Raw genomic sequence first — 9,862 nt, forward strand, 5'->3', positions numbered from 1 at the left:
TCATTATTTGTCCGAATCACTCATTCATTCATACAATAAATATTTACTAATTAATTTATTATTTCATTCAAATGTTTACACACTAGCCAATTCTTAGACTCAGCAACCGAATGTAGCACTCTGAGCAGGACAAATGCAGGTGCTTTTTATTTTTATTTTCTTCAAGTGCTTTCCTTGTATTGAAGTATAGTTGACATTCAATATTATACTACTTTCAGGCATACAACATAGCAATTCAATAACTATATACATTAGGAAATGCTCACCACGGTGTTAGTTATCATTTGTCATCATACAAAGTTACTACAATATTACCCACTTGTTTCCCCATGCTTTTTATCCCTGTAACTATTTTATAATTGGAATTTTGTACCTCTTTATTCCCATCTATTTTGCCCATTCCTCCCTCCCCAATGGCAACCACCAGTTTGTTTTCTGTGTTTATGAGTCTATTTCTGTTTGTTTGCTTGTTCATTTGTTTTGTTTTTTAGATTCCATATATAAGTGAAATCATATGGTATTTGTCTTTATCTGACTTACTTCACTTAGCATAATACCCTCTAGGTCTACACATTTGTCATGAAATGGCAAAATTCCATCCTTTTATATAGCTGAGTGATATTCCGTTGTGTATATGGACCACATCTTTATCCGTTCATCTATCAATAGACACTTAGGTTGCTTCCATATCCTGGCTATTGTAAATAATGTTGCAGTGAACGTAAGGGTTACATATATTTTTCTTTGAATTGATGTTTTTGTTTTCTTCAGGTAAATACCCAGAAGTGGAATTGCTGCTCACATTGTAGTTCTGTGTTTAATTTTTCTTTTTTTTCTTTTCCACAGTGGCTGCAACCAATTTACATTCCCATCAACAGTGCGCAGTGCTTGCCTTTCTCCCACATCCTAACCAACACTTGTTATTTCTTGTTGTGTCGATACTGGCCATCTGACTAGTGTGAGGTGATATTTCATACTGGTTTTGATTTGCGTTTCCATGATGATTTGTGATGGTGAGCACCTTTCACGTGTCTGTTGGCTGTCTGCATGTCGTCTTAGGGAAACTGTCTATTCAGGTCCTCTACCCATTTTTATATCAGATTATTATTTTTTTGTATGAGTTCTTTATATATTTTAGGTATCAACCACTTATCAGATAGATCCTTTGCAAATATCTTCTCCCACTCAGTAGGTTGCCTTTTCATTTTGTTGATAGTTTCCTTTGCTGTGCAGGAGCTTTTTGGTTTGAGGCGGTCCCACCTGTTCATTTTTGCTTTTGTTTCCCTTTCCTGGGGAGACAGATGCAGGAAAAATTACTAAAGCCAATGTCCAAGAATTTACTGCCTATATTTTCTTGGAGGAGTCTTATGGCTTCAGGTCTTACATTGAGGTCTTGAATCCATTTTGAGATTAGTTTTGTGAATGTGGTAAGACAGTGATCCAGTTTCATTCTTTCACATGTAGCTATCCAGTTTTCCCCAACATCATTTATTGAAGACACTGTCTTTTCCCCCTTAATTGACTGTTTAAGCGTGGGTTTATTTCTGGGTGCCTTATTTGTTCCATTGATCTATATGTCTATTCTCGTGCCAGTTCTGACTCCTATAGCTTTGCAGCATAATGTGAAATCAGGAAAGCTAGCTCCTCTTCTATTTTTTATTTTTTTAATTGAAGTACAGTTGATATACAATGTTATACTGGTTTATTATTATTATTAGTGTCACTTTTATTCACTCCAAAAATATGTACAAGCTCCTACTGTGTGACACAAAGATGTTGAAACATCAAAAACATTAATACATGGTCATTATTATTATCACTATAATTATTGTAATATTCACTCAACAAACATTTACTGAGCACGTACCGTGTGCTAAACCATACAGATAGAAGCTGCGTTCATTATGGGAACTGTGAAATGATGCTGTTCATGATGATTTGCTCAGTGAGGGGATACTCACTGAGTGCCCTCTGAGCACTCTGGATGGCAAAGGAGACAGTGCCACTCTGCTGATCTCTTCCAGGGAGGGCAAGAGAAACACAATACAGAAACCTAAAAACAAGATGATCGTTGTAAGGGTAGGAGTTCTGAAGGCAGCAGAGCCGGCGGCCGGGTTTGGGCTGAGCAGGGGTGGGAGTTGTTATAGAATGAATAGGGGTCTGGGAGGCAGATTCAGAGAAGGGGCTGACATTTGAAAAATTTTCACCACGACCTTATGAGCAGGGACAATCCGAGAGAGCCCTGGTGCAGAGCCTGGCACAAAGCTCGTACCAATCTTGTTTATATGTGTGTTGAGCACATGAGCTCTGGAACCAGCTATTTGGGCTCAGGTCCTGGCTCTGCCACCAGCCCGCTGGGAGGCCTCCACCTTGCTGGATGGCAGTTTGCACATCTGTGAAATAAGGCTAATAACTGCACTTTTCTTCACTAGGTTATCATATAAATGCATGAATTATCTGTCACGCCTGCTGTGACTTGGAACAGTGCCTGGGATGTAGCCAATACTCAATGTCATTATTATTTGCTATTACTATTATTATCTACTGCGTGGCAGGTAAGAACACAGTTGGTGGCTTTGAATCCTGACTCCGCAATTGGCCGGGAGACATTAGGCTAGTGATTACACCTCTTGTGCCTCAGTCTTCCCTTCTGTTAAATGGGTGTAACAGCTTTGGTGCCACCTCCTCAGGGGGCACCCACTGGCTTCCTGGGCATAACTGATCCCTGGCACAATGTCTGTGCTCCCTGCACACCAATGCTTGCAAATCCTAGGCTGCACCTCCTGACTATCTGTGATCTGAGCACCAGGGAAGTTTGGGGCAGGTGGGGAAAGAAAGAGAAATTCAGTCTCAGGCAGGCTGGGACTGATTCTGCTCAACAGAGGGAGGAAGGGTCCGGCTGAGCCTCTAGGGGGAGACATTCAACTCTTCCTGGCCTAATCCTTCCTACCAGAATCCCAGCCCCAGACCTTTATCAGGCCCTGGGGTGGGTTGGGCATCCACGGGATGACGTGATAACCACGAGAGCAGTGGCTATTCATATTGTGTTCCAACACCTCTTCTTGTCTTTTTGTTTGTTTGTTTCAAGTTCATTATTTTTTGCTGTTTGACTCCACTTTTCCCAGGTACGGTTTTCCTGATTATCCGTGGCCTGAGGGGAACCCCTGTATTCTTATAATTGGAGATGCAGAGGCACAGAGAGGGGGAGCCATTTGCCTAAGGCCCCACAGCAGGGAAGCAGTTGAGCCAGAATTTGCTCCTCAATTCCTGACGTTTGAAAGCTGAGTTCCCTGCCCATTCCCAATGGCTCTGAGACATTGCTGGATATTGATGTTACTATTACTAACAATATACCACACTCGTATATGATGCTTGATATACCCGGGTGCAGCTCTCCCTGTCTCCCATGGGAATCGTCCTTAAAACTGCAGTTGGAGTTAGGGAATTACCTCCATTGAACAGAGGGGAAAACCGAGGCTCGGAGAGTACTGGGCCTGTACAAAGTCACCTGGCCAGCAGGGGCAGAGCTGGAATTCAAGCCCTGCAAAGCCTAGAGTTTGATGCTGCCTCTGTGCAAAGGAGAGGAGTCCTCCTCACTCCTGCCAGCCCCCTGCTCAGAAGGGGACCCTGGGGCATTTGGGGCACTGCCAGGCCCTTGCCCAGCCCAGGCATCTTGAACCTCTCAAGGACCCTTCTCCTGAGGCCCTGAGATGTTTTCAGGCAGTAAGTAGAACCCAAAGGCCTGGGCCTAGCTCCCTGGAATCTGAAACTCAAGGCTTGTTCGGCTGAAAAATGCATGAGCCCAAAAGCTTCGCTGGGGTCAGAGAACAGAGCAGCTCTGTGTGCCCAGCCACTCCGCCCCAGCTGCAACCTCCCCTGTCCCCAGGTCCCCAGGGACTGTGGCCGTGCCCCAGTTCCTCCTAGATGTTACGGCCAACCCCGGACTCCCCTCCTGGACCTTGCCTCTGGGCAGCCCCTTGAGTCTCTCCTCTGAAACTCACAGCTGCTATGGCCGCCCTCCTTCTCATATCCTCCGTGGCTCTGCATTGCCCTCCGGCTGCCCTGCCCTGCTGACCTCTCCCACGAACCGCAGGCCCAGAGACGCTCACTTCCTGAATTTCAGCCCCTCTCTCTCTCTCTCTCTCTCTCCCCTGGCACCTGACGGCTCAGTGCACACCACCTCCCCCTTTGCTTTCTGTACCTCATTCAGACCTCAGGACTCCCCTTCGGGAAGACCTTCCGACCTCTCACCCCACGTCTAGGTCAGATCCCTCCTCGGGGCTTTCCTCGATGTCCCACGTTCCCCTGTCACAGCTGTGTTGAACCATATTTTTTAAAATCTCTTTTAGAGAAAAACCACTTTTATCGTGTAAAATATATAACATTTGCTACATATGTTACATAGATAGGTACATAAATACATAAAATGGATAAAACTTACCATTTTATCCATTTTAGGCCCACAGTCCAGCGGCATTAAGTACATTCACGGTTTCGTGCACCCATCCCCTCCAGCCACCACCAGAACTCTACGTATTCTGACACTGACACTCCGTCTGCATTAAACACTAACTCCGCAGCTGCACCCCCAGCCCGCAGCGCCCACCAGCCACTTCCGTTCTCTATGAACCTGGTTGCTCTGGGACCCCACCCAATACGCAGAATCATACAGTATTGGACTGGCTTGTTTAAATCTATGTTTTGAAATAGAGTTTTAGTTACCCCAGAAACACATGAAAACTTTCTCCCCTTAAAGAGAGAGAGAACATTATAGATCAGAGAATGTTTTTGTCCCTGCTCGCCCTTCCTGTCCTTCTGACAACTATGGGCCTCTTTAGATCTTTCTCTGGTAAGGTACAGGGCAGTGTGTCTGTGTGTGTGTCTGTGTGATGTTGTCTCTCTCTCTCTTTTCCCATACCATCCATGGCCAAGCGACTAAATACAATTTGTTACATTTATTCACCAGTAGGACCTGGAAGCCTGGCTGGGTTACTTACCAGGGCTGAGGACCATGTGTGAGGTCAGGCTGCATGGGGTCAAATCTCCTGTACACCCCCACTCTTACTGTGCCTGTGAGTCAATTACTTAGCCTCTCTGTGTCACTTCCCTCAACTGGTAGGTGGTTGCAAAGATTTAATACAAAGCACTTAATAAATGGCTTAACCTTTCTGTGTCACTTTCCCCAACTGGAAAATGGTATAAAGATTTAATATAACCTCGCCTGATACTGACTCAGCTACTTATGAACATTCACTCTTGTTACAGCCTACAGGGCCACCTCAGGAGCGGCATGCAGGGACACAGCAGAGGGGACAGTGCTTATCTCCACACTTGGGCTGTTCTGAGAGACGCTGGGCTCCCTCAGTCCAGGGGTCAGGGAGGACGCCGGCTCTGTCTCGGCCTTTGTGGTCTCAGAGGAGCCTGGCACCGATGTGGCTGCAGCCGTCTCTCCTGTGTCGTGGGTCCTGACCACTGGAGGCGTGCCGGGTGACTCAGAGGCATGTGGGACAGAGTAACGCGACTCAGCGTCCCCCCTGGGGCTCGCGGCTGGGTCAGTGGAAGCATGGATTCTGTCTAGATCTGTGGTGTCCGCAGAAGGTCTCTCCTCTGAGGGGCTGCTCAACTGTGGAGGTAAACCAGTTCTGGGTTCTGGCCTTGCCCCCAACATATCCATGGTTTTCTCCAGGCCAGGCATGAGAGGTGAGGTCCCAGGAGGTGGAGAGGTGAGTGACGTGGAGGGAGCAGGGAAAGGTGAGGTCCCGGCAGGGAAAGGCGCCGGGGAAGACGGGGAGCTGGTTGCCTCCGCGGAGGGAAGGCTCGTCCGTGAAATGTCCTCGGGGCCTCTGTTCCACAGAGTGGTCATCTCCACGCATGGAAATCCCTGACTCACAGCTGAGGGGGTCCCTGCCCTGGATGGGGTGTTTGAGGTGTCCAAGGAGACAGTTCCCTGCAGTGTATCTGTACGGGGATCCGTTTGAGTGGTGCCAGTTATTTCTGCCGATTCTGTCACAACAGAGGAAGTCAAAAGCCCAGTGATGGTCTCTGCGGAGATGCGTGGTGACTTTGCAGACTGGGCAGAGCGCGGGGTGAGTATCCCACGAGAGGAGGTGACTTCTGTGCTGGAGACCTGAGTAGTGGCACCGGAGCTCACCCCAGGAAGGACAGAGGTTAGCTCTGTGGATGAGCTGGTCTCCCTAAAAGGGGCCCATGGCTCTCATTCCAGGGGTCCAGGAGGGACTTGTCTCAGGCTCAGAGACGCTGGACATGGGTGTGGGGACCGTGGCCTCCGCCCTGGTAGAGGTGGCAACCACTGGAGACGTGGCTTTGGCTGGCTCCGAGTCAGTTGGGACAGAGGAATGTGGTTCCTGCCTAGGACCGGCGATCCCCACATTGGTCACTGCTGTGGGTGTAGAAGGATGAAGTTGCTCTGTACAGGTAGTGGCTTCTGAAGTGGCCAGTATGTCTGCCGAGGTGTGGCTCAAACGCTGAGGAGCACCGGCTCCACTTTCCAGGCTTGGGGTGGTGGGGAGCCCTGAACTCATCGATAGAGAGGAGGTGCTATGCCCTTGGAATGTGGATGGGACAGGGGACCATGAGGCTGTGGCAGGTCCGGCCTCTTCCGCAGAGGGTGGGCTCACCTGCGTCACAGCCTCGGTACCTCTGCTCCGGGGACTGGTCATCTCTGCCTGTGAAAATCCCTGAGTCACCGCAGAGTGGGTCCCCGCCCAGGGGACTGTGGCTGATCTGTCCGAGGGAAGTGCATCCAGGGTCGGAGTCCCGGGAGGACCGGTCTGCAAGGCAATGGGCTTTCTTTCAGATTCTATCATGGCGGGGGGTGCGGAAGGCCTGCTGATGTCTGAGGACCCTGTGGACTGAGCAAGGCCTGGGCTGGGTATTCTGCTAGAAGTGGTGACTTGTGTCCCCGACCCCCCAGTGACAGCAGTAGAACTCGGGGAAGGGCCAGTGCCTGTCTCTGTGCTTGAGCTGGGGTCCACGTAAGGACTGGACGATTCCGTGGCCGGGAGGAAATCAAGCTCTGGTCTAGCCCTTGTGGACTCTGACCAGGTGGCCACTGATGTAGAAACAATGGTTTTCACCCCAATGGCAGCAGTGCCTGTCGGATATGTGGCCCCGGGTGACTCTGGGTGGACTGCGACAGTGGGGCGAGAATCCCCTTCAGAACCTGGGGCCCACATTGCTGTCCCCACCGTGGTTCCAGAAGGGTGAACTGCCTCTTTGTCTGTGGTGGGCTCAGAAGTCTCTACTCCCTCATAACTGCTGTTTTTCCAACTTGGAGATGAAGATGTCCCAGGTTCCGAGCTTATGCCCACCTGATCTGTGGTCCTTAGTAAGCCCGAGGGGTCGCTAACCTCACTGGTGGTCCCGCCTGATACAGAAGAGACAGCCCGCATCTCAGTGCTGAGAGATATGCTTGAGATCAACTCCTCTCCCCTAGTCCAGGGATCAGATGCAGCCCTGGCCTCTGTTGTACAAGTCTCTGGCTCATGCCCCTGGGGACCTAGATCTGGAGGTCTTACTGCGTACGGGGTCCTATCCCGAGTTGGTGCTTCTCGTCTGGACACATGCCCTGGGTCTATAGAAGCCATAGTGGGAAGCTGGGAAGACCTCTGCTCTGCTTCCTTGCTGGTAAGAGCCTGCGTCTCTGACAAAGCAACTGTGGAGCTACTTATCATTGTAGCACGTGTGACCCCACTTGTAAAGCCCCCTACAGAGAGTGACAGCGGGGAGGTCATTGGGCTGAACAGGTTCTCCAAAGGGACTTCTTGAGGAGCTGAGGAAGTGGTTGTGGCTGATGATACAGGTCTCCCGGTGGCCCAGGCAAGAGTGGACAGAGGTTCCGACAAAGGAGTGGACAGGAAGCTATTTGGGCCAGACTTTATAGTTGAATGGTCACTAGAAGCCATTGAAACAGACAAGGCTTCTGTTTCTCCTCTACTGGGAGGCCAACTCGTGCTTAAAATGTCAGGAATGGAGGTGCTCGACCTCTTGACACCAGAAGTTGAGATGGGCATAGCTAGGGTTGTGTCTGAAGGACTCAATGGTCTCAGAGTTGGGCTGGCCTCTGTCTTTTCAGCAAAAGCATGGGAGGATGGAAGGGCTACACGGGTTCCACTGACCGTCCCAAGGCCATGCCGAGGAAGCACAGAGCCTGATGCTAAGAATGATGTACCCACTGCAGGAGCGGCATTGGGAGAACCTGAGACTTCCAAGGTTGAAGCTGTGTCTATGACAGTCCAGGGGCCCGACGAGGGAGCAGTCGTGGAGGACCAGGTGGGCTGGGGCACTAGGGCAGACGTGCGGGTCAGCGTGGCCAGGCTGCTGTCCGTGGTGCTCACACGCCCCTCTGGGCTGGGCACTGCAGTCTGGACTGGCTTGGTTCCCATGGTGGTGAGGGTGGTAGTGACACGTGGCGGGGGGTCTGTGCTGCCACGCACGGTGCTCTCTCCTGCAGGAGATGAGGTCCGTGACGGTTGCCCAGGAGTAGAGGCAACACCACTGGTCTCCACACGTGTGATGGCCACCAGGGTCTCAGACCCCGTGGAAGGCAAGGTGGACAGTGCTAAAGAGTTCATTCGTCCTCCTAAGGCATCAGTGAGCCTGGTGTTGGCTTGGCCCCCAGAAGGCAGTGATGTTAATGGGGTCTCTTCTGCGGAAGTGAGGTGCAACGTGTTGGTTGTCTCAGGGGATGTGCCGGGAGTCAGGCCATGCCCAGCTGTCTGCCTTGACCATTTGCTTGCAGATGAATGAGCCTCAGTCACAGATATGCTTTCCTCTTGTCCAGCTGTCGTTGTCTTTTTGCTCAAGACAGTGGAACGAATGATGGTGTTGTCCCATGTCTTGGCTGTAAATTCAGATCCACCTGCCACTGTGCTCATGGTTACCTTCCCGGTTGTTACAGAGTCTAGGGTGGTCTCAGAGCCTTCAAGGCCAGTGCTTCTAAAGACATGCATGTCCATTATGACCCGTCCAGTGAAGCCAAGCCACATGGAAGAATGCCTTCCAGCTGTCTTTGGAATCAGAGGTGGGCTGTCTTGCTCACTGGTCACTATGGTGCCTTTAGGAGTTGACTCTAGGGAGACAGATGACACTGTTCCCGATGACTTTCTGGTACCTCCTGGGATCCCAGAAGAGAGGCTGGTCCAAGCCTGAGACAGGGAAAGCGAGACCCTTTCTGTAGCTGCCGTCCCTTCTGTTGGTGACGTGGCTGGTGCCGTGACTCATGAGGCCAGGTGAGGGGGGCCGATGCCGCCACTCGCTATGGCCGTGGCCGGAATGGCGGCTGGTTCCATCATTGTCTCTGCGGGGACAGTCGCTGTTGGAGTCTCCCAGCGATCTCCCACAGTGTCCCCGGTCTCTGGGATGGGCCCCTCGGAGCTTATGATTTTGAGAGCTGTAGCCATTTCTGGGCTTCCCGTGGGTGCACCTGGGATTAGAAAGTGAGCCGGCAGGAGATACACAAATGGCACAGAAGGGGAATCCTTCTGGTTGACAGTATCATTTATTTCCCCCTGGAACTACAATTCAAACTATTTCCTTCTTCCCCATAAAACGTCAACCTTTCCATGCCACACTCCAAGCCCCTGGATACCAGGAACACACTATCTTGGAGGATATGGTGGGGTGAGAGCTTTGACCCCTCTTTGCTCAGGAGAAATGGTCACCTGGAGCTCAGTGCCTCGTGCTCCCTGAAGGTTGCTGGTACCAGGGGCGATGTGACGAGCCCAGGCCCTACCTGTGCAGGAGGCCTTCCCTATCCAGTTTTCACTTTTCTCCCTGGAGGCTGCCCTTCTAACCAGTTGCAGCTGACAGCTTCTTGCCTTCTCCAGATCCCCAAATCTGA

Source organism: Manis pentadactyla, chromosome 12, assembly GCF_030020395.1.
Source record: "Manis pentadactyla isolate mManPen7 chromosome 12, mManPen7.hap1, whole genome shotgun sequence".
NCBI classification, from domain to species: Eukaryota; Metazoa; Chordata; class Mammalia; order Pholidota; family Manidae; genus Manis; species Manis pentadactyla.